At 46.8% G+C, this 23,461-nt stretch overlaps 1 protein-coding gene across 1 annotated transcript in view; it reads right to left on the bottom strand.

The window, feature by feature from the left end:
* The window catches only part of hydin (HYDIN axonemal central pair apparatus protein), a 1,234,740-nt gene extending 1,211,753 nt beyond the window's left edge, over nucleotides 1–22,987 (bottom strand). Inside the window, exons 1-2 of the mRNA XM_068049816.1 lie at nucleotides 22,772–22,987; nucleotides 21,985–22,048 (exon numbers count right to left, since the gene is read on the bottom strand). The gene's annotated coding sequence lies outside the window, so the exon portion shown is untranslated. The remainder of the gene's footprint in view (nucleotides 1–21,984; nucleotides 22,049–22,771) is intronic.
* Nucleotides 22,988–23,461: the final 474 nt, after the last annotated feature.

Raw genomic sequence — 23,461 nt, 5'->3', positions numbered from 1 at the left:
TCATTAGCATCACTGCGCCGAGTCGCCCCTCCCCCCCATATTATGGGGGAGAGGCGGGACATTCGGCGCCATGAGGAACCTTTTGACAGCTGTGTAGCAGGTGCTGGGGCCCTATTTTAAGCACCCCAGCACCTGCTTCCTGACAGCTGTCAAAGAATACTTACCTCACTGTTGAAGAGTAGGGCTGCTGTCAATCTGGCAGCAAAGCAGAAAGTGCTGGAGAAACACAAGAGGTCAGACAGCATCTGTGGAGAGAGAAGCAGAGTTAATTTGACCAAGTTCACAGACCTGAAAGTTAACCCTACTTCTCTCTCCACAGATGCTGCCTGACCTCCTGAGTTTCCCCAGCACTTTCTGCTTTGCTGCCACATACTTACCCTGCTGTGTCCCAGCATCCTGTGAAGTTGCGATCCTCTTCTTCCACTCAAGTGTTACATTGCTTCTTATAGGGGTGCTGCACCTGGGTGAATAATTTTAATTTTGCACATTCCAGGACGTGAGACTCAAATGTACCATAAAACGCAAATACACCACAGAAATAAAACCATAATTGAAGAATATTTATATATTTATATACTATGGGCTTCTAATCATCTGACTGTGAAAAGTAGCAACCTAATATGCATTTGGAATCTGTATTCATTTCTCTGCCAACTGTTTTGTGAAGATACAAGTAACTGCTATTAAACGATCATTGTCAAAAAAAAACAAGAAAATATGTTCACATTCTAGCTGTATTGCCAACTAGAAATATTACCCCAATAAATATGATCAGCTGCTGCAGAAGCAAAGTGTTCGTGAGCATGCATCGATGTGTAATAGTTGAAAAACCATGACAACAGCACAGATTTCCTCACCAGTCCTGCATTGGTTTTCAAACATGTGCAAGACAAACCTTGCAGCCAGAAGTTCGAGCAGTTACACGGTGGAGTCACGTTTGCATTTAAAGGACTACACCAAAAGCCAACGATGGCAGAAGGGTGCTCAAAGGTGGCCCCACAGTGCAGTGAAGCCTCCCTGCTCACTCTCCTCCAGGCTGTGTGGGCAAGGTGGGAGATCCTTTTCAACAGCGATGGTAAGAAGAAGCCCTCCCGCCTCAACAAGGCAATCTGGCTGGTGATGGCAGAGAAGGTGAGCAGCCGTGGGGCCATCTGGCGTCAAAGGGTCCAATGCCGGAAGGGGATGAACGAGCGCTTCCCCAGCCAGCCGGGGCCCTCGAGCCTTGTGTGCACAGGGTACGAACACCAAAGTCATCCACAGCCAAAGGGCAATCAGATCAGCAGCCTTCCTCCAGTCAGGCTACTAGTGCAGAGGTTGTACCGAGAAACGGCACTCGCAAGCGTTTACAGAGAACACACTAACACAAATGGGAATGCACGGGTGTCACAGCAATGTAAGTAATTGTTGCACTAAATCTTATAACATGTGTCCTGTTTTCCTGTGTGCATGATGTGTGCCAGCATGTAGCGCCAATGTCTCATCCCTTGCTCCATTGGCCCGCCAGGAACGCTAATATATGCAATCGACTCATTGCTATGCTACCATAATTCATAAGCCTCTCAACGGATGCAATGACCTGGAAACTGGCTCAATCAGCTGCTGGCTCAAATGGTTTACACCACAATGCTGCAATGTGGATTGTTGCACATCAGGTGAGCGAGGCCAATGTGTGGCTTCCAGACCTCATGTCGGCTCATATGGAACAGAGAGCCTTTGTTTGCTAAGGCATTCCCATTCATCCCGAGATTCCTGCTAACCCTGCATGCGGAGCCTGGGTGGCAGCTGCCCACCCATGCACCTTCCTGTTACAGGTCCTCATTGTCCTCATAGACTGAGGATGAATGCAGTTGATGTCTCTCATTATAATTCCAGGCATGCCTCCTATTGGGTGCATATTTGTGCAGACCACCCTGAGCAGGAAAGAAAGGTCATGCCATTTTTGGCCCATTGTACAGGACACCACCCTATCGATCCAGGTATCGGGAGTGCATTTAGAACATGCAGATCACATGCTCAATGGCAGATCTTTCAGCTCAGTAGATGGTGTTTTTTCTCTCCTCTGCAACAGTGGTGGGGTCTCTCACTGGTGTCGGGAGCCATGCCTGCAAGGGAAAGACCTTGTCTCCAGGAAGCCACCCCCTCCATCTGAGCCAGTTCAGTGAACAGCGGTGGTAGCTGGGACTGGCACAGGACCAAGGTGTCATGGCAGCTGCCTGAGAAGCAGTCACAGATTTGCATGAAGCATCTCCGGTGGCAAAATACCAGCTGCACCAAGATAGAGAGGATTCCTTTAATTGCAACGTCTGCAGGTGGTAACCTGGCGAGAGGCCACATGGGTGCAGTCTAAACATAGAAAACAGGAGCAGGAGTAGGCCATTCGGCCCTTCGAGCCTGCTCCGCCATTCATCATGATCATGGATGATCATCCAGCTCAATAATCTGTTCCCGCTTTCGCCCCATACCCTTTGATCCCTTTAGACCCAAGAGCTATATCGCACTCCTTCTTGAAAACATACAATGTTTTGGCCTCAACTACTTTCTGTGGTAGCGAATTCCACAGGCTCACCACTCTCTGGGTGAAGAAATTTCTCCTCATCTCAGTCCTGAAAGGTTTACCCCGTATCCTTAGACTATGACCCCTGGTTCTGGACTCCTCCATCATCGGGGACATCCTTCCTGCATCTACCCTGTCAAGTCCTGTTAGAGAAGTTTCTATGAGATCACCCCCTCACTCTTCTGAACTCCAGCGAATATAATCCTAACCGACTCAACCTCTCCTCATATATTACTCCCGGCATCCCAGGAATCAGTCTGGTAAACCTTCGCTGCCCTCCCTCTATAGCAAGAATATCCTTCCTCAGATAAGGAGACCAAAACTGCACACAATATTCCAGTTGTGGCCTCACCAAGGCCCTGTATAATTGCAGCAAGACATCCCTGCTCCTTTCGCTATGAAGGCCAACATACCATTTGCCTTTTTTACCGCCTGTTGCACCTGCACGTTTACCTTCAGAGACTGGTGTAGGAGAACACCCAGGTCTCGTTGCATATTCCCCTCTCTCAGTTTATAGCCATTCAGATAATAATCTGCCTTCCTGTTTTTGCTACCAAAGTGGATAACCTCACATTTATCCACACTATACTGCATCTGCCATGCATTAACCCACTCACTCAACTTTTCCAAATCACCCTGAAGCCTCTCTGCATCCTCCTCACAATTCACCCTCCCACGCAGTTTTGTGTCATCTGCAAATTTGGAGATATTACATTTAGTTCCCTCATTTAAATCATTAATGTATATTGTGAATAGCTGGGGTCCTAGCACCGATCCCTGCGGTACCCCACTAGTCACCGCCTGCCATTCAGAAAAAGACCCATTTATCGCCTACTCTTTGCTTTCTGTCTGCCAACCAATTTTCTATCCATCGCAATACACTACCCCCAATCCCATGCGCTTTAATTTTACATGCTAATCTCTTATGTGGGACTTTGTCGAAAGCCTTCTGAAAGTCCAAACAAACCACATCCACTGGCTCCCCCTCATCAACTCTACTAGTTACATCCTCGAAGAATTCTAGTAGATTTGTCAAGCATGATTTCCGTTTCGGAAATCCATGCTGACTCTGCCCAATTCTACCACTGTTCTCCAAGTGCTCTGCTATAAAATCTTTGATAATGCTCTCTAGAATTTTCCCCACTACCGAAGTCAGGCCAACTGGTCTAAAATTCCCTGCTTTCTCTCTACCTCCCTTTTTAAATAGTTGGGTGACATTAGCTACATCCAATCTGTAGGAACTGTTCCAGAGTCTATAGAATCTTGGAAGATGACCACCAATGCATCCACTATTTCTAGAGCCACGTCCTTAAGTACTCTGGGATGCATACCATCAGACCCTGGGGATGTATCAGCCTTCAATCCCATCAACTTCCCCAACACTATTTCTCGCCTAATACTGATTTCCTTCATTTCCTCTCTCTCACTAAGCCCGGTGTTCCTCAACATTTCTGGTATAATAGTTGTGTCCTCCTTTGTGAAGACAGAACCAAAGTATGCATTTAGTTGGTCACCCATAATTACAGATGTTCCTTTATCACATGCATCTCTAATTTCCTGTTTAATGCCATTCCCAACAGCACCACTACAGTTTGGGGGTCTATATACAACCTCCACTAACGTTTTTTGCCCCTTAGTGTTTCTCAGCTCTACCCATACAGATTCTACATCGTCAGAGCTCATATCTTTCCTCAATATTGCGTTAATTTCCTCTTTAACCAGCAATGCAACTCCACTGCCTTTTGCTTTTTGTCTGTCCTTCCTAAATACTGAATATCCCTGGATGTTCATTTCCCATCCCTGGTCACCTTGCAGCCATGTCTCCGTAATCCCGACTATATCATACCCATTCACGTCTATTTGCGCGATTAATTCATTCACTTTATTGCGAATGCTCCACGCGTTAAGGCACAAAGCCTTAAGGCTTGTCTTTTTCACATTACTTGTCTCCTTCCCACTATTTTTCACTGTGGCCCTGTTTGATTCTGGCCCTTGATTTCTCTGCCTATTACTTTTCTTATTCCCTTTACTATCTTTTGTTCTTGTCTTTGATCCCCCCTCCTCTGTCTCCTATGCACCCTGAGGACTACGGTTCTCAGGCAATGGTGCTGAGACCGATGGCTCTCTGGGCCTGGCTGCGAGGGTCTGTCCTGAAGCAGACATACTCACTGGCCCTCCGGTGCAGGCCAACAGTGTCCGCCCTCATGCAGCAGTGCACTGCTGACTGTGTGACCCCACAAAGGTCTCCGATGGGCCCCTGAAATGCTGCACGGGCATCAAGCTTAAGAGCCGCTGCCACTATGAAGACCGCAGGTATAGGATGTCGACCGAAGCCCTTGGGCTGCAGGTCATCATCAAGCAGGAAAGTGAGACGTGTCACCATCCTCTGCAATCGCCTCTGAAACTGGTGCTCTGACATCCAATGACACATCATGTGGGGCCTGTAGATGCACGGCGACCGTAAGGGCAACCTCCCATTGGGGACTGCAGCTCATGATTGGGAGCCTCTACGTGGACCTGTTGTGGACCAAGATCACCTGCTTGTTGATCTTGCTTGCGGCGCATACGGATGCTCAGGAGAAGCGGAACGCATGCTGTAGGATGAGCCATACTCATTTCCATGTAATAAATGAAGTTGTATCCTTCATTAATTTGAAGATTCTTAACAGGGCAGGGATTGGTGTTGACAGGTATATCAGGTACTAACATGGATCAACTATGTGGCGTGGCATGGCATTGCCCATCTTGGCCAACACTGAGAGAGGCACAGCATGACCACATCAAGATCCTATCAGCTGCATCGATTGCCCCCACCAGCCTTATAACCTTAACGCTCATACCCTTTCTGGCACCCAACCCAAACACTGGGTGACTACAGTGCCGCTTCTCCTGCACAAACACAAACAAATGCAGAGGGTACACTGTTTACAGAGGGAGGTTACACAGTACCTCCCTTCCAGTATGCAGAATGAGACCCCTGAGTATCCCCCTCCCTCCCAGTAAGCAGGGTGAGATCCCCGAGTATCCCCCCCACCCCCAGTATGCAGAGTGAGACCCCGTATATCCCCCTTCCCTCCTCCTTTCCAGTACGCGGAATGATACCCCTGTATATCCCCCCCCTTTCTCCGTTCCAGTGTGCAGACTGAGATCCCTGTGTATCCCCCCTCCCTCCCAGTATACAGAGTGAGACCCCTGAAAACAGAACTTACCTTCCGTCGCGAAACCTTCTGCCTCCGATGACCCACCGACTTTACTCGTCGTGAACAGGACGGCTGCCCGTTCAAATTAAAATCAGGAAGTGTGCAGGAGAAGTGGCAGGCTGCAGAATCGGCAGAGGCAAGTACTGTTTTACATATTGTAATTGGGGTGCCACCATCGGTAATTTGCGGCGGGCCCTTCTTGATGTCGCGAGTCGAGGCAGGCCTCTTCGAGCAGAATTTTATCGGCCCCCGCACCACGACTCGAGGCTTCGAGGGGCAAGTAAAATACAGCCCATGACCTTTTGTGAAGGAGTTCACAAAGTCGAGGACGCTCGAATCTGTAGCCTCCCCACCCCACCCCACTGAATGACAATGACTTAAACCAGGCTCGAAGTACTATCATAGAAGGGCAGTTAGGTATCAACTGACCAATCAGATGAACAGAAATGGGGTTTTACCTAATATGGCACAGAACCAAGTTGGGAAAGATGTATAAAGTAAGAATTTGTAAGACCCCAAAAGCACATATCTTCCTCAAGAAGACGACAGAAGATAGATTTCAATTAAGAGACAAGGTGTCGCAGTTAACCGGTGGTTGAGGACTGGTGTTCCATCGTGAACACAACTGCTGACCACTGCCCATTGCTAAGTGTACTTATTGTGGAAAACATAATGTCTGTGAAACTTGTGAAAACACCCACGGACCAGTGTGGTTTTGTAGCTAGTGTCATGGTCCTGTAGTTTTTTTTTTCAGAATGTGCGGTTTGCCTTTAAGGCTTGCAAGAGATCAGTATTGCTTTAAGAACCAGCAAGCCTCAGGAGTTGTAGGAAGGTGCATTTTTGTTGCCTTAGAAACAGCCATTTGGAGACTGCGATTCAAAGGGTGCATTCTCGTTACCATGGATACAGCAACTGGGAGCGAGTCTCGTGATACATTTGTTACAATTCAATTTTGAACTAGCTTTTTAGTTGAAGACAGTTTGTTTTAACAGAACACACACACACAGACACAGAGGACACAGCTGTGGTGTTTAGCACACCTGAAAAAAGCTCTCAACCATTTAAACTGAAGGGATAGGATTTTAGTCTGTTTAATTATTATTTCTCAAAATTCTAAAAATAAAAGTCAAAACAGAGATCTCTGGTAATTTAAATTGAAGAAAGGAAAGTTGGACTGTGTCAATCTTTTTTCCCCTCAAAAACTCTGAAGTCAGATTGATTCTGTTGTAAGTGTTTGCAAGTCGTTAATTGTTGAGATTCGCTGGAGAAGGAAAGCAACATTCTGTGAGGACTTCAAGCAGCATTGGACTGTAAATTTGCAAGGACTCTAATTTTTTCTATTTTAAATGTTGTTTATATCTTCATAGTGTTTAAGAATTTAGTTTTTCCAATTAAAGAACTAATTTGTTGATTTAAAGCCACCTGGTTTGGTTAGCCTCATTCGGGGGTTAATTGATGGTACAATTTGGCTGGGTCATTCTTTAATTAGGAAAGTTTTAAATGATATGTTAGGCAATCTGTGGAATTATGGGTTTAAATTATCAGTGCGTCTCTCCCAAGAGTCAGAATTGTATATTTTGATTGGGGGCTTTGACTGGAGCGGTCGGTCGTAACACTAGTCTGAGCTGGAAGTCCCTTTAAGATCTGCTCTGCCAACTTAGACTGTAATTGTAACTGACCTAAGTCAAACAATTAAATTAAAGCAAACCCCAGATCTTAGAATAGAATCATAGAAAGTTTAAGGCACATAAAGAGGCCACTTGACCCATCATGTCTGTGCCGGCTGAAAAACGATCCACCTATCCTAATACCACTTTCCAGCATTTGGTCCGTAGCCCTTATAATTACAGGAGTAATGGAGATTTGGTGGGGTGGGGGGGCGAGGGGAGTAATTATCTTGTTTAGAATTGTAATTATTTACAGCCCAGAAGGAAGGCACTCAGCCTATCCTGTCTGTGCTAGGCTATTTGCTGGATGAATCCAAAATAATGCCTTTGTCCTGTTTCTCCCCACAGCCTGTATCTTGCTCTGCTTCAAATGTTTATCCTCCTTCCCTTTAAAAGACACTATGGCTTCTATTTCAACCACTTCCTGTGGCAAAGTATTCAAACCTCAAACTGCCTGCAAAAAAAAAAATTCTCCTGCTCTCTTCTCTTAGGCAGCCCCTCAGGAAACGTGGATGACTTTCTTCCACTCCAGGGTTTGGGTCCGTGGGCGACTGAATAGTCCAATTCTGGATCCGCACACCAGAGGTGGGGCAGGTGGTGTTTGGTGAGGCCAGTGAATGGGATGCTCGAATTTCCGAGCACTCCTTCTGCTGTTTGCACGTGGTCACTGCCTGGGCATGTCGATGTTGTTCGAACTGGCTGGCACCTTCGCTGATGCTTTTTCTACATTTTGGGTAGTCTCAGGCAAGAGATGCCCATGAATCAGTGAAAATATCACATTTTTTCAGGTAGGTTTTAAGGACATCCTTGTAGCGTTTCCTCTGCCCTCCTGGAAGCCTCTTGCCATGATGGAGCTCGGAGTAGAAAACTTGTTTTGGGAGTCATGTGTCACGCATGTGGATGATGTGGCCCGCCCAGCGTAACTGACTAACCGTGACCAGTGTCTCGATACTGGGGATGTTGGCCTGAGAGAGGACACTGATATTGGAGCGCCTGTCCTGTCACTGAATTTTCAGGATCTTGCGGAGGCACTGCTGGTGATATCCCTCCAGGGCTTTGAGATGTCTGCTGTACAGTGTCCATGTTTCCAACGCATACAGGAGGGCAAGAAACACTGCGGCCCTGTAGACTATGAGCTTGATGCCAGATTTGAGATCTTTGTCGTCAAACACTCTTTTCCTCAGATGACCGATGGCTGCGCTGCACACTGGAGGCGATGCTGAGTTTCATCGTTGATGTCTGCCCTTGTGAGAGGGGGCTCCCAAGGTATGAGAAGTGATTAACACTGTCCAGTGGTGCGCCGTGGATCTTGACAGTCGGGGGGGGGGGGGGGGGGGGGCGGGGGGCAGTGTTATATAGTGGGAGCAGGCTGGTAGAGGACTTTTGTCTTCCAGATGTTTAGCTGAAGCCCATTCTTTCATACGCCTCCATGAATGCATCGACATGGGTTTGAAGCTCAGCTAGCGTGGACGGAATTCCTGTCAAAATTCTAAAATACAGCAGAGAGGCACTCAAGACACAAATACATAATCTCATCTCCCTCATCTGGAAGTAGATGAGCACACCAGGGGATTTCCAAGACGCCGTAATTGTGACCATCTTCAAAAAAGGTGACAAGATCAACTGTGGTAACTACAGAGGGGTATCCCTGCTTTTCGCCACAGGGAAGGTCACCGCAAGAGTCCTTCTCAACCGCCTCCTCCCATGGTTGAAGAGCTCCTACCGAAATCACAATGGGGATTCTGTCCATCAAGAGGCACAGTGGACAAGATCTTCACAGCAAGACAACGCCAAGAAAAATGTAGGGAGCAGCAGCAACCTTTATACATGGCCTTCTTTGACCTTCTTCTACTCTATCAACCGAGAGGGAGTATGGAACATCCTCCTCAAATTTGGCTGCCCGGAGAAATTCGTCACCATCCTCCGCCTTCTGCACGACGATATGCAAGCTGTAAAAAAATTCTCCTAACCTCACACCTCACTCCCCAGTGACTATTTTAAATTGATGACCCATTGTCACTGACTCCCCAACCAGAAGAAATAGTGTGTCTTTGTTCACTGTACCAAAACCTTCATACAGATTAACACACAGAAGTTGTAACACAAATACAGGCCATCGGGCCCAATCAGTCCATTTTGGTGTCTACTCTCCATACAATCAAATTGTTCTAATCATGTATACTCATACTGTTCCTATCTTCCTTCAATCCCTTTTCCTTCATCCATCTATCTAATCTAATCTTGAGTGCTGACACAGATTCTGCCTCAACCCTGGAAATAAATGTCACAGCCTCACACCTCTCTGTGAAGCAGTTTCCCCTCACTCAGCTCTAAATCTGTTACATTTAATTTTGGATCCACGGCTCCTCAACTACTGGAAGCAGTAGATTTTATCAACCTTGCCCCATAATTTTAAAGACTTCTATCATATCACCTCATAATCTGCATTGCTCTAACCAAAAAAAAACTTTAAATCTTTCTTCATATTACTATTTCCTCATACCAGGCAGCATACTAATGAGTCTGTTGTAACTTCTCAAACACCTCAATAAGCTTTCTATAGTGTTATGGACAGGTGGAAAGGGTCTGGGTGGTTCCCACTGTTGACCTCCCAACTGACCACAATCATGTTTCGTTAAAAATAATGTATTAGCTCCCGAGTGACTGTCAGGTCAAATAAACAGACAAATGGCAGGTTTTGTTATATAAAAAAGATAACTATTTTTACACAATTCCCAAAATGGTCGCAACCTCACCCACTCACACATTCACTCACACGCATACACAAGAATAAATAGATAGAAAGATAGAGAGACAGAAAGAAAGAAAAGGATAGGGTAGTTTAAAGTCCAAAGTGAGGTAAGTGTTCATGGTTTACAGTAAACCTGGTGAATCTTCTGAGGAGGGAAGTCTTTTTAAAGGTGAAGGCCTGGGTGTTTGTAGTTTCATGCTAGGCCCCCACCTGCCAAGAATGAGGCACATTAATTTTGTCATGGACATTGATTTTAAACTTTTACTGAAGTGAAGAAAGGACTTGTTAAACAGATCAGCCATGGCTGGAAAAATACATTTACATACTAACAGACATCGAAGGTAAGGAAGTGCATTCCAGAGCCTGCTAAGGAGGATACAATCCACTGGTTAGACCAGCTGGTCACATGATTACCTGGCTGTTCCAGGGTTTTCTTTTGAACTGGTCACAGAGAGTTTGAACTCAGAAAGTCTGTTTGCTCCAGAACTGAGTGCACACAGCACTCTAACTGCACTAATAATCCAGAGCTGTGGACTAATGATCTGGAGATGAGTTCAAATCCCACCACAGCAGCTGCTTAATTAATTAAATAAATAAATCTGGAATAAAAAAAAACTAGTCTTAGTTAGTAATGGTGAGCATGAAACCACTGAATTGTTGTAAAAACCCATTTGCTTTGGAACAGTAACAGTGTAAAGGGCAGAGAGGGGCAAGAGCTTCTAGAGTGTATTCAGAAGAATTTTCTATATTAGTATGTTTCCAGTCGAACAGCATTGCTTGATCTGGTTCAGGGGAATGAAGTGGTTCAAATGGATCAAGTGACAGTAGGGGAACATTTAGGGGACAGTGATCGCAGGATCATAAGGTTTAGGTTGGCTATGGAAAAGGACAAGGAGCAATCCAGAGTAAAGACAATTAATTGGGGGAGGGCCAATTTCAAAGGGGTGAGAACAGATCTGGCCCAGATAAACTGGAATCAAAGGTTGGCAGGCAAAACTGTAACTGTAATGGACTGCCTTTAAAGAGGGAATAATTTGGGCACAGTCCCACGAGGGGGAAAGGTAGGGCAAACAAATCCAGAGCTCCCTGGATGACAAAAGAGATAGAGAGTTAAGATGAAGCAGAAAAATGGTGCATATGACTAATGTCAGGTGGATAACACAATTGAGAACCAGGCTGAATATAAAACATTCAGAGGGGACGTGAAAAGACAAACAAGAGAAGACACTGGCAGCTAACATAAAAAGGGAATCCAAAAGTCTTCTCCAGGCATATAAGTAGTAAAAGGGTGATAAAAGGAAAAGTGGAGCCAATTAGGGACCAAAAAGAGGATCTACGCTGGAGGCAGAGGGTGTGGCTGAGGTACTAAATGAGTACTTTGCATCTGTCTTCACCAAGGAAGATGCTGCCAATACCATAGTGAAAGAGGAGGTAGTTGAGAGACTGGATGGGCTAAAAATTGATGACGAGGAGGTATTAGACAGGTCAGATAAGTCACCAGGACCGAATGAGATGCATCCAAGGATACTGAGAGAAGTAAGGGTTGAAATTGCAGAGGCACTGGCCATAATCTTCCAATCCTCCTTGGATACAGGAGTGGTAACAGAGGACTTGAGAATTACAAATGTTGCACCTTTGTTCAAAAACGGGTGTAATGATAAGCCCAGAAACTACAGACCAGCCAGTTTAACCTTGGTAATGGGAAAGCTCTTGGAAACGATAATCTGGGACAAAATTAACAGTCACTTGGACAAAAGTGAATTAATTAAGGAAAGCCAGCATGAATTTGTTAAGGGCAAATCGTGGTTAACTAACTTGCTTGAGTTTTTTGATGAGGTAACAGAGAGGAATAATGAGGGTTATATGTACGGGTACTTCAAAAAGGCATTTGATAAAGTGCCATATAACAGGCTTGTCAGCAAAGTTAAAGCTCAAAGAATAAAAGGGACAGGAGCAGCATGGATCCGAAATTGGCTGAGCAGCAGGAAACAGAGAATTGTGGTGAACGATAGTTTTTCGGATTGGAGGAATGAATATAGTAGGGTTCCCCAAGGGTCGTTGCTAAGACCCTTTCTTTTCCTGATATACACTAATGACCTACACCTAGACAGGGCACAATTTTAAAATATGCAGATGAAACAAAACTTGGAAACATTGTGATAGACTTCAAGAAGACATTGACAGGCTGGTGGAATGGGCAGACAAGTGGCAGGTGAAATTTAATGTGGAGATGTTTGAAGTGATTCATTTAGGTAGGAAGAATGAAAGAAGCAATAGATAATAAAAGATACAATTCTAAAGGGGTGCAGAAACATAGGGACACAGGGGTATCTGTGCACAAATTGTTGAAGGTGGCAGGGCAGATTGCAACTGAGGTTAATAAAGCATACGGGATCCTGGGCTTTATAAATCGAGGCATTGAGTACAAAAGCAAGGAGGTTGTGATGAAGCACAGAGTATCAAGTCATTCTCTGGTTGCTGTTTTTGAGACCTTGCACTGTGCAAATTAGCTGCTGCATTTTTCTTCATTACAACAGTGATTACATTTCATGGGACCTGGGGGTATTTGTGCACAAATCATTGAAGGTGGCAGGGCAGGTTGAGAAAGTGGTTAATAAAGCATATGGGATCCTGGGCTTTGTAAATAGGGACATAGAGGATAAAAACAAGGATGTTATGAGAAACCTATGGTCATGAAGACCCCCACCTGCCAAGAATGAGGCATATTAATTTTGTCATATGAACATTAATTTTAAGCTGTTGCTGGAGTGAAGAGATAACTTGTTTAAAGAGAACACCAGATATTTGGCTGGAGGACATTTGCAAACTAAGAGATGGTGCTTGGAGAGACAAAGCAACTACTCCCTGGTCCAATTAACCCAAATGGATTTTGATCACCAGACATTGAAGGTGTAAGAAAGCTCGCATTCCAGGGTCTGCTCAGATGGAGAATCCACAAACCCAGGAGTGGTTAAACCATCTGGTCACATGACTAACCTGCTGGTCCAGGCTTTTTTTGAACTACACACAGGACAGTTTGAAGACAGACTGCAGATTGCAACTGAACCTGGAACAAGAGAGCCTCTCTCCTGGCTGGCTCTCTCTCGCTTTCTCACAAGCCTCCAGACCCAATGAAGTCGCTTAAACCTCAAGTGAGAAAAGACTCCTACATCGAAACAAGTTAAAGCGTGCTGTAAGCCCTAACGAACAGCAAGACTTACCGGCAACCAAAAACTCTACAGTCAAAGGACTGTAAATACACCCAGCTATTGCCTCAAACTGTTCCCCTTTATTCTTTCTACTTTTTCTGTCTCTATTTGCGTGTGTGCTTACCACGTATTCATGCTGGCATGGTCGTGTCGCGTACTTATGGTTGCTAACCGAATTAGAGTTTAAGATTAGGGCGGCACAGTGGCACAGTGGTTAGCACCGCAGCCTCACAGCTCGAGTGACCCGGGTTCAAATCTGGGTACTGCCTGTGTGGAGTTTGCAAGTTCTCCCTGTGTCTGCGTGGGTTTCCTCCGGGTGCTCCGGTTTCCTCCCACAAGCCAAAAGACTTGCTGGTTGGTAGGTAAATTGGCCATTATAAATTGCCCCTAGTATAGGTAGGTGGTAGGGAAATATAGGGACAGGTGGGGATGTGGTAGGAATATGGGATTAGTGTAGGATTAGTATAAATGGGTGGTTGATGGTCGGCACAGACTCGGTGGGCCGAAGGGCCTGTTTCAGTGCTGTATCTCTAAACTAAAATAAGATTAATAAACTTCCACCTTTCTTGTTTAAATCTAAGAAAACCTGTCTGATTGATGTCTTTGTCTTACAATTGGAAAGCAGTGAACAAGGATTCACTGAGGGGGAGTTAAAAACAGTGTTTTTAAAATTAAACCCTGTTACGGTTAAACCAGGCAAAAGCTGAGAGGGAACCCTGGACCCCTTTCTCACCTGGCCGTAACACTGTATAAAACACTGGTTCAGAGTCAACCGGAGTATCGTGTCCAGTTCTGGGCACTACATTTTAGGAAGGATGTGAAAGGGTGCAGAAATGATTTACCAGAATGGTTCCAGGAATGAGGTACTTCAGTTACATGGAATAGATTGGAGAAGCTGGGGTTGTTCTCCTTAGAACAGAGAAGATTAAGAGGTGATTTGATAGTGGTGTTCAAAATCATGAGGGGTCTGGACAGAGTAGATAGGGAGAAACTGTTCCCGTTGGCAGAAGGATTGAGAACCAGAGGACACTGATTTAAAGTGATTTGCAAAAGAACCAACGCGACATGAGGAAAAACTTTTTTTTAAACGCAATAAGTGGTTAGGATCTGGAATGCACTACCTGAGAGTGTGTTCGAGACAAATTCAATTGAGGCCTTCAAAAGAGAATTTGCAGGGCCACAGGGAAATGGCAGGGGAGTCAGACTCGATGAGTTGAGTTGTTCTTGCAGAGAGCTGGCACGGACAGGACAGGCCGAATGGTCTCCTTCTGTGCTGTACCATTCTATAATTATTACCTTTTAGCTTTTGTATTCTACACATCTTAAGATAAAACCTAGAATTCCATTAATTTTATTTATAACAGCCTTATCAACCCAAGGTACTATCTTTAACGTCCTGTAAACTCATACCCTACAAATAGATCCAGCAGCAGCTGTGGAGAAAGAACATTTTTGGAACATATCTTTAGCCCAACCTTGTGCCGTGTCAGCTACGCTACTTTCAAATGAAAAGGGCCTAATTGCAAGAGGGGCAAGTTCAGCGTCCAATTAGAGGCACCAGGAACCTGGAAACTGAGGGAGATTATAAAAGACAAACCATGACTGGGCTTGCCGTTACCTGAAGGTATGGAGCAGCAGGTAGCTCAGAGGCCCAGCTCAGGCATGGGCATGCATGCCCAGGGGAAACCACAAATTTCTGATGCCTCTCTTCAGGCATTAATGGATGCAGTGACAACAGGAGAGATGTCCTTTTCACGGCATCCAGAAGGAGAAATCCACTGGAACCAAGAGAGCATGGATGGAGGTGGCCACAGAGGTCAACAGCCGGTGACTCACCAGCAGGATGTGGATCCAGTGCATGAGAGATTCAATGACCTGATAAGGTCTGGTCAGGTTAGTGGCACCCAGGTAAACACAAGTATGCATACAAGCTGACTTCACAATGTTCTATAGTTCTCCCGAACATTGTCAGATCAAGTGTCCAGTCACATCACTGAAATGGCAGCTACCCTCATATATGGGACGCTATTCAGAAGGGGTCATCACTGAAGGGCACATCAGCTCAAATGTATATCATGCTGGAAGAGATAAGGGAGGGCAGCCTACTCATGAATCATTCTCCCCTTCTGCTGCAGGGGATGGTAGCCCACAACGCTCAGGAAATGGCCAGAACAGGTGGTGGCATGGCCCAGCTCCAACTCTGACCCTGATGGAGGCGGCGACACTGGAGATTGCCAGGGTTCCCACAAGTCAGTCGGTGGAGAACGGTGAGACAGGAGGCCGTGAACAACAGAGTCATTTAATTGCTCGATCTTGAGGTGAAGGGCATGGAGGAGCCACCTGCCCAGTGCTGTGGCTCTTCGACCGCCATCATCTCAGGGGAATTGTGCTGGGGGAATTGTGGATGGGACAAGTTCTCATTTCCACTTTCTTGTGTTTCCCATAGGGCCAGCTGCAGAGGGGGACCAAACTGCACAAGCACAATCAGCACTGCCATCCTTGGCAGGGGAAGACTCACTGAAACCAGCACCATCACATTATGCCTCGGCACCCTCCACCAACGCAGACACATTCACCTCGGTTGCGCCCCAGAGTAACATAAAAAGGGGAGCACTGGGTGAACCTTACATCATGCGTGGGCAGGAGGAGGAGCATGTGGGCCGAAGGGCCTGTTTCTGTGCTGTATAACTCTATGACTCTATGAGACAGAGTCACAGAATCACACAGACAACAGCTGTGGGCAATCCCCCTCGGAGGACGGAGAACAAACACAGCGATGCTCAGCTGGGTGAAGATGCTGGGCCTCAGATGTCACATACAAGGAGGGTCTTCCTCGCAAACCCGAAGCAGATAAGTACCCATTTGTCAGAGTTCCCGGGGGCCTTGAGGAGCTATGGGCAGACAAAGGAGGAGTCCATGCAGCACATGTGTTCTGTCATGACTCATCAATTGCATGAACTCCTCCACTGAGAGACTGGGCAACATCTTGGAGAGCCATATGCAGCACCACGAAGTGCGTGCAGGAGCAGCATGCTGATGAAATAGTGAGACTCTCTGTAGCATAGATGGCTCAGTGTCGCTGACGGCACAGAGGTGCTCAGAGTGCATGCCAGCTGCATCCTGTCAGTGGCCTCATTCAGCATCCAAGGGCACCAGGAAAGGGCTGAGATGGTTGAAGCAGCAGATGAAGCGGTCACCAGTGTCAAGCTTCAGCCCTTTACCCCCTCTGACTCAGGAAATGTGTGCCAAGGCCCTGTGACAGAGGCAGCCCCTGCAACGACGCAGGTGCAGTAGCCTGTGCAGGAGCCTCCACGGGCACATCCAAGACGAGAACGGAAGCCTCGGGCATCTCAGTCATAGGCAGAGAGGAGGGAGCAGGCGCCTCCACCTCATCCTCTGCCACAGGGAGTGCAGCCCGTAGAAGTGGTAGAGAAAGAATGGCGCTATGCTGCTGATTTCATTTAATGGGTCACCTGCATGTTCTCCACATTTGTATGCTCTTCTGTTTTCACTGCAATATCACTTGTTCATATTATTAATCAGATGTTTCATGTCAAAAGGAGGATGAACTCTTGTGGGCTAGGTGAGGGGGCTATAGGGCCCTGAGATGCTGTATTTCCATGCTTTATGATGTTGGAGAGTGTTGGCAGTGGAAACCTCATTCTCCATAGTCATGGTTGGCAATAGCACTTCACAGATGTGGGTCTTCGAGGAGTGATAGCTCTCCATGCTGGAAGGCAAGTTCACATTTCTTCGGTCATAAGGGCTTGGAGACGATCAGGTGAAATGCTGCTAAATCAGCTTGGCCCTTGTGGCCATGCCAGCCTGCAGTTCACCGAGGTCCAGGAAGGCATCACTGGGCATCCTCCGCTGCCTGGGTGCTAGTCACCTCTTCAGCGAACCCTACCTCCACCTGGTCATCCTTTTCTTTCTCCTCCAAGGTGGAGTGGCGTTCCAGGTCCTCCTCCTCATCCACCTCCAGGCTTCTTTGTATTGTCATGTCATGCATGGCGCAGCAGACAACCATAATACGAGACACTTTTGCTGGCTCGTATTGGAAGGCACCACCTAACCAGTCAAGACATCAGAAGTGCATCTTCAGAAGGTCAGTGCAGGTCCGTGTTAGTAGATGGCTTTGGTTGTAGGGCCGCTCTCCATCTGCGTCTGGGTTTCAGATGGGTGTCAGGAGCCACCTCTTTAGGGGGATAATGCTTTTCCATCAGCAGCCACCCACAGAGTCTGGATGTGGGCCTGAACAGGTGCAGCACCTGGGATTCTTGTAGGTTAAAGGAGTCATGATACTGCCTGGGAATTGGACATGGGCACGCAAGATTTGCTTGCTGTGATCACAGACCAGCTGGACATTCAACAAGTGGTAGCCCTTTCTGTTCAGGAATCTGACTGGCTGGTTGGTCTGTTGGTGCCTTGTTGGCAATGTGAGTGCAATCAATGACCCCCTGGACCTGAGGGAATCCATCAATGGCGATGACCCATCTATGTCAAAGTGGATGTAGTGCCCCGTCCACCAGAGTATAGCATCCGTGACCTGCCTGATGGCGTGATGAACTGATGACTGCGAGATGCCACCTAGGTCCACAGCTGATCCCTGGAAAAACCTGCTTGCGTAGAAGTTTAGGGCAACGGTCGCCTTGATGGCTGCAGGTAAGGGACTGCCATGGGAGCACTAGGCCGAAGGTCATTGTGGATCATAGCACAAATGTCTGAGACCATCTGCCTAGATAGGCGCAGCCTCCTATGGCACTGGCAATCTGTCATTTGCAGGTAGCTGACTCTTGAGTGGTTGACCCGATGTCTAGGGTAGTGCCTTCCTCCCCAAACTGTGCTCCTCTGGTGTCCTCCTATCCAAGAGGTTGCATCTGCTGAAGCTCATCCTGGCTGCTCTGTTCAATGTCAAAGTAGCCTGTTCCCATTTGACCTCCCTCAGCTGGTGTACGTTCGCTCACGAGGCCTTCCCCTGCCAACCCCTGCTGCCCAAGAGATGCCAGCAGCCTCACGTCCCTCTCTGGATTCCTACCACTCACCACTGCCGAGTGCAAGTCTTTCAGCTCCAGCAATGGCTACTCTGTGGCACTTTTTAAGCTACTGAGCTTTATTCTGTGCTTCAATAATATGTTAGACAGCCCTTCCAATAGCCCTCTTGGCACCCCACCAACATCCCCCCACCCCACCCCGCCACCACCCCACCCCCCCCACAAGTGTGCATGACTTCTACAACCTGCTGTGTTCCAGACATGGCATTTTCCCTGTGCACATATATTGAAATTTTCAAACAGCTCCTGTCAAGCCTTTCAATGAACTCCTCAATGAATTCAACTACCAATTTACTGGAAGCATTCGGACTTCCTGTTCCCTCCCTCTCAGCATCCCTTTAAAAATAGCTTCGCGTTCCGGAGGCAGTGTGAGCCAGCGCTGACATCAGAGAACATGATTTTCAAATCGGACGCACTCCTGCACCCACGGGATTTCAAAATTCAGCCCAACATTTCAGGTCAGTGACCCTTCGTCAGTATTTGGAGTGCTTAGAGATGTAACAGTTTTTAAGTAAGGCAGGGAAAGGGAAGAGAGGAGGAAAGAACAAACAGCAAGGTCTGTAATTGGTTGGGAGGCAGGAGTGATTAAGTGACGAAAGGTGTGATAGTGCAAGACAAAAAGAGATCATAATGGGACAAGTAAGAAAACAAAAGATGTGTGTTGAGGAAAAGTAAATGGGAGTAGGAAAATCACCACCAAAAGCTCCTATCCAAAAAAAGGCAGAGATTATTATACACAAGTTGATTCTGAAGGCTGCAAAGTGCCTAATCAGAAGATAAGGTGCTGTTCTTCAAGATTACAGTGAACTTCACTGGAACATTGTAGAAAGCCAAGGACAGAAAGGTCAGAGTGGGAGTGGAGTGGAGAATTAAAATGCCAGCTGACAAAAGCTTGGGGTCATGCTTGCAGACTGAACGGAGGTCTCCCTAGTGTAGAGGAGACCACATCATGAGCAGCGAATACCATACACTAAATTGAAAGAAATCAAGTAAATCACTGTTTCAGCTGGAAGGAGTGTTTCGGACCTTGGACGGTGAGAAGGGAGGAGGTAAAATGGCAGGTGTTGCTTCTCGTGAACTTCAATAAGAAGGTGCCACGGGAAGGGGAGGGTGTGATGGAGGTGACTGAGGTGTGGACCAGGGTATCGCTGAGGGAATAGTCCCATCAAAAGGCTGTAAGGGGAGGGGAAGGGGTGTTTGGTGATGGCATCACAATGGAGGTGACAGAAATGGCAGAGAATGAGCCGTTGAATATGGAGGTTGGTGGGGTGGAAGTGAGGACAAGGGGAAGAAACCTTATCATGGTTGAGGTGGGGAAACGAGAAAGGAGTGAGAGCTGAGGTGCAAGAAATGGAATAGACGTGGTTGATGGCCCTGACAACCATGGTGGTGGGGAATCCTCGGTTGAGGAAAAAGGAAGACGTATCAGAAGCGCTGGTGTGGAAGGTTGCATCGTCAGAACAGATGCACCAGAAAAAGAGAAACTGGGAGTATGGAAGAGAGTCCTTACAGGTATGAGGAAGTGTAGTCATGGTAGCTGTGGGAGTCAGTGCACTTATAATGAATATTGGTTGAGAGCCTAGCCCCAAAAATCGAGACAGAGAAATCCAGGAAGTAAAAGAAATAGTGCTCCATGTGAAGATCAGAGAAAGATGAAAATTAGAAGCAAAGTTGAGGAAATTTTACAGTTCAGGGCAACAGCAGGAAACAGCACTGATACAGTCATCAATGTACTGGAAAAAGAGGTTAGGGATGGGACCTGAGTAGGTCTGGAACAGAGAATGTTCCACATATACCATGCATAGGCCGGCATAGCTGGGACCCATCTGGGTTCCCATATCAACACCTTTATTTGAAGGAAGTGAGTGGAGTCAAAGGAGAAGTTGTTCAATGTGAGAGCAAATTCAGCCAGGCGGAGGAGGGTGGTGGAGGATGCAGACTGATCAGCCCTCCATACAAGGAAGAAGTGGAGAGCCCTCAGACCGTCGTGGTGGGTGATGGAGGCATGATCTACCCTTTACAAAGCCATGTTGGATCTCTCTGATCAGCTGAAAATTTTGAAGGTGCTTAGTCACCCTATCCTTAATTATAGACTCTAGTGATTTTCCGACAACAGATGTTAGGCTAACTATTTTATAATCCCCTAGCTCAACTATAATTACTGCTTTTTTGAAAAAAACTAAAATGTATCACCTTGGACTTATTGATATTCAATTTCATCACAGTTCTTAGCCCATTACCCTGCTTATCAATATCTCTTTGCTGTTTCCTTTGGACTTCTAAGTAATTCACTGTACCTCCTATTTTGGTATCAGAAGCAAATTTCAACACCATTCCTTTCAATAACTTGTAGGCAGCTTCCAGTTACAGCCAGGAATGCAACTTTCACTTCAGGGGCAGAGTCACAGAAGTTCCAAAGCAGCTTCTCTAGCACTTACATCAATCCCATCCCAAGCATCCCTGTCTTTCCTACCTGTACCTAACCCATGCCAAGCACCATCCCTTCCCAGCTAGTGCAAACCCATCCTAACTAAACCCCTAAAATAAAAGCAAAATACTGCGGATGCTGGAAATCTGAAATAAAAACAAGAAATGCTGGAACCACTCAGCAGGTCTGGCAGCATCTGTGGAAAGAGAAGCAGAGTTAACGTTTCGGGTCAGTGACCCTTCTGCCCTTCCGAAGAAGGGTCACTGACCCAAAATGTTAACTCTGCTTCTCTTTCCACAGATGCTGCCAGACCTGCTGAGTGGTTCCAGCATTTCTTGTTTTTATTTCTAACTAAACCCCTCTAAGCTTTTGTCAATTGTAAGCCCTCCAACTGCTCCTTTCCCACTCCTACAACCCAAGAGCCCTCTCATTCCTCCCACACCCTAAGAGCTCCCAACCAATCATCCTACAGCTCAATACACCCCTCCCTTTTCTGCCAGACTCCCAAACTGCCACCCCAATCACACCCCAGGTCTTTCACAGTCTTGCACTCCCCAACTCCCAGACTCGGACTTCATCAATACTACCACTCTAGAATCTCTACCCAGTATTCCCCTGATCTTAGCACCATAGCCATGTTCCCAGCATTGCCACAACCTAGAATCTTCATCCCACCATTGGTTCAACCAAGAATACTACCCACAAGCTTCAACCACCCACCATCACCACTTCACACCCAAGGATCGCACCCTTCCTCAATGTTCCCAAACTGAACGCCCTCTGCCCCTTGCACCCTCCCAACACTGTCAAACCATACGTCCACCAACCTCACCAGTACTACTTCACACAGCTACTGCAACACTTGCAAAAGGAAGCTTGTGACATCTTCCACTACAAGGTTATTTCTGACAAATATACATTTCCTTTCCCACTGAAAGCATTAATAATTAGGATCCACATATCTTAGTGTGCTTCCACTGTCCTTGCCCCTTTTGAAGAACAGGCGGCGCTGCTCGCTTGGTATCAGCTAAGATTGTCAGCATTGACCCCACTTTTAACTCCTGATATAAAATGTTGCAGTCTGCCTCTGTTCCAGTTTAAGGGCTTCAGTTTTAGTACTCACCTGTTCACTCTGACAGCTACGCCCAATGCAGCAATTCCCTCATCTATTTGCACTCAGCCAACCCCTATAGATAAAGAAAAACAACAATACATGGATAGAGTTAGGAATACTCGTCATTTATAATGTGGGGTTACAGGTTAATATCCTGGGGCTTGCCAGTGACCAGAAACTTAACTGGACCAACCATACAAATACTGCAGACATAAGAGCAGGTCAAAGGCTGGGAATTCTGTGGCAAGCAACGCATTTTCTGACTCCCCAAAGTCCGTACACCATCTATCAGGCACGTGATGGAATACTCTCCACTTGCCTGGATGGGTGCAGCTCCAACAACACTCAAAAAACTCAACACCATCCAGGACAAAGCACCTTGCTTGGTGGGCACCCCATCCATCACCTTACACATTCACTCCCTCCACCACCGACACACAGTGGCAGCAGTGTGTACCATCTACAAGATACACTGCAGCAACGCACCAAGGCTCCTTCGACAGTATCTTCCAAACCCGCGACCACTCCCAACTAGAAGGGCAAGGGCAGCAGATGCATGGGAACACCACCACCTGAAAGTTCCCCTCCAAGACACACGCCATCCTGACTTGGAACTATATGGCCGTTCCTTCACTGTCGCTGGGTCAAAATTCTGGAATACTCTCCTGAGCAGTACCTATACCACATGGACTGTAGCGGTTTAAGAAGACAACTCACCACCACCTTCTCAAGGGCAATTAGGGATGGGCAATAAATGGCTGGCCTGGCCAGTGAACAGAAAATGAGCTGGGGTTACCTTTTAATAACCATCACTCACAGCCCCAGGCCCACACCCAGCGGCCCTCTGGTGGCAATCACACCGTCAAAGCTCAGAAGTTTAAATAAACTCGGGTGGGAAGTTGAAGCACTGATTATTTGACTGATTTTACGGCTTTTTCACGCTCCTCCGGCCCGCTTTGCGCCGCCGCCGCCACTGTTACCCCGTCACCGTAGCAACGCCGGCCACATGAGAGGCCAACTCTTCCACCCGCCAGTATAGGGCCGTTCCATTGGCCGGCTGAGTCCTCGTGACCTGTTACCATGGCAACGGAACACGCCGCCGAGAACAGGTTGGACAATTGGACAATGGCTGTTCGAGATTTTTAGTGTCTGTGTATCGCAGCGATTTCCCTCATGGAATTGCGGGGCTCTGCGGCAGCGAGCTCTGCCTGCATTTCAACACCTGCCGCCTCTTACCACTTTCAAATTAAAACTGCCAGCTCTGATTGGAATCCTGCCCCCGTCCCGCCCCCACGCTCCTCCTATTGGTCGTCCTACACGCCAATCCCCACTGGGCGATTGAACAGACTCTTCACTGTCAATCAAACACCTTTTTCTTCCCCTGTTTAATATTTTTACAACTAGTTAACAAAGAATTTTTTGAAAGCACTATTCTCTTTTTTTATTCTTTCATGGGATGTGGGCATCGCTGGCAAGGCCAGCATTT

Source organism: Heterodontus francisci, chromosome 17 (assembly GCF_036365525.1).
Source record: "Heterodontus francisci isolate sHetFra1 chromosome 17, sHetFra1.hap1, whole genome shotgun sequence".
NCBI lineage: Eukaryota > Metazoa > Chordata > Chondrichthyes > Heterodontiformes > Heterodontidae > Heterodontus > Heterodontus francisci.
Note: the sequence above shows the minus strand (reverse complement) of the source record. Positions and strands in the feature narration are given on the sequence as shown.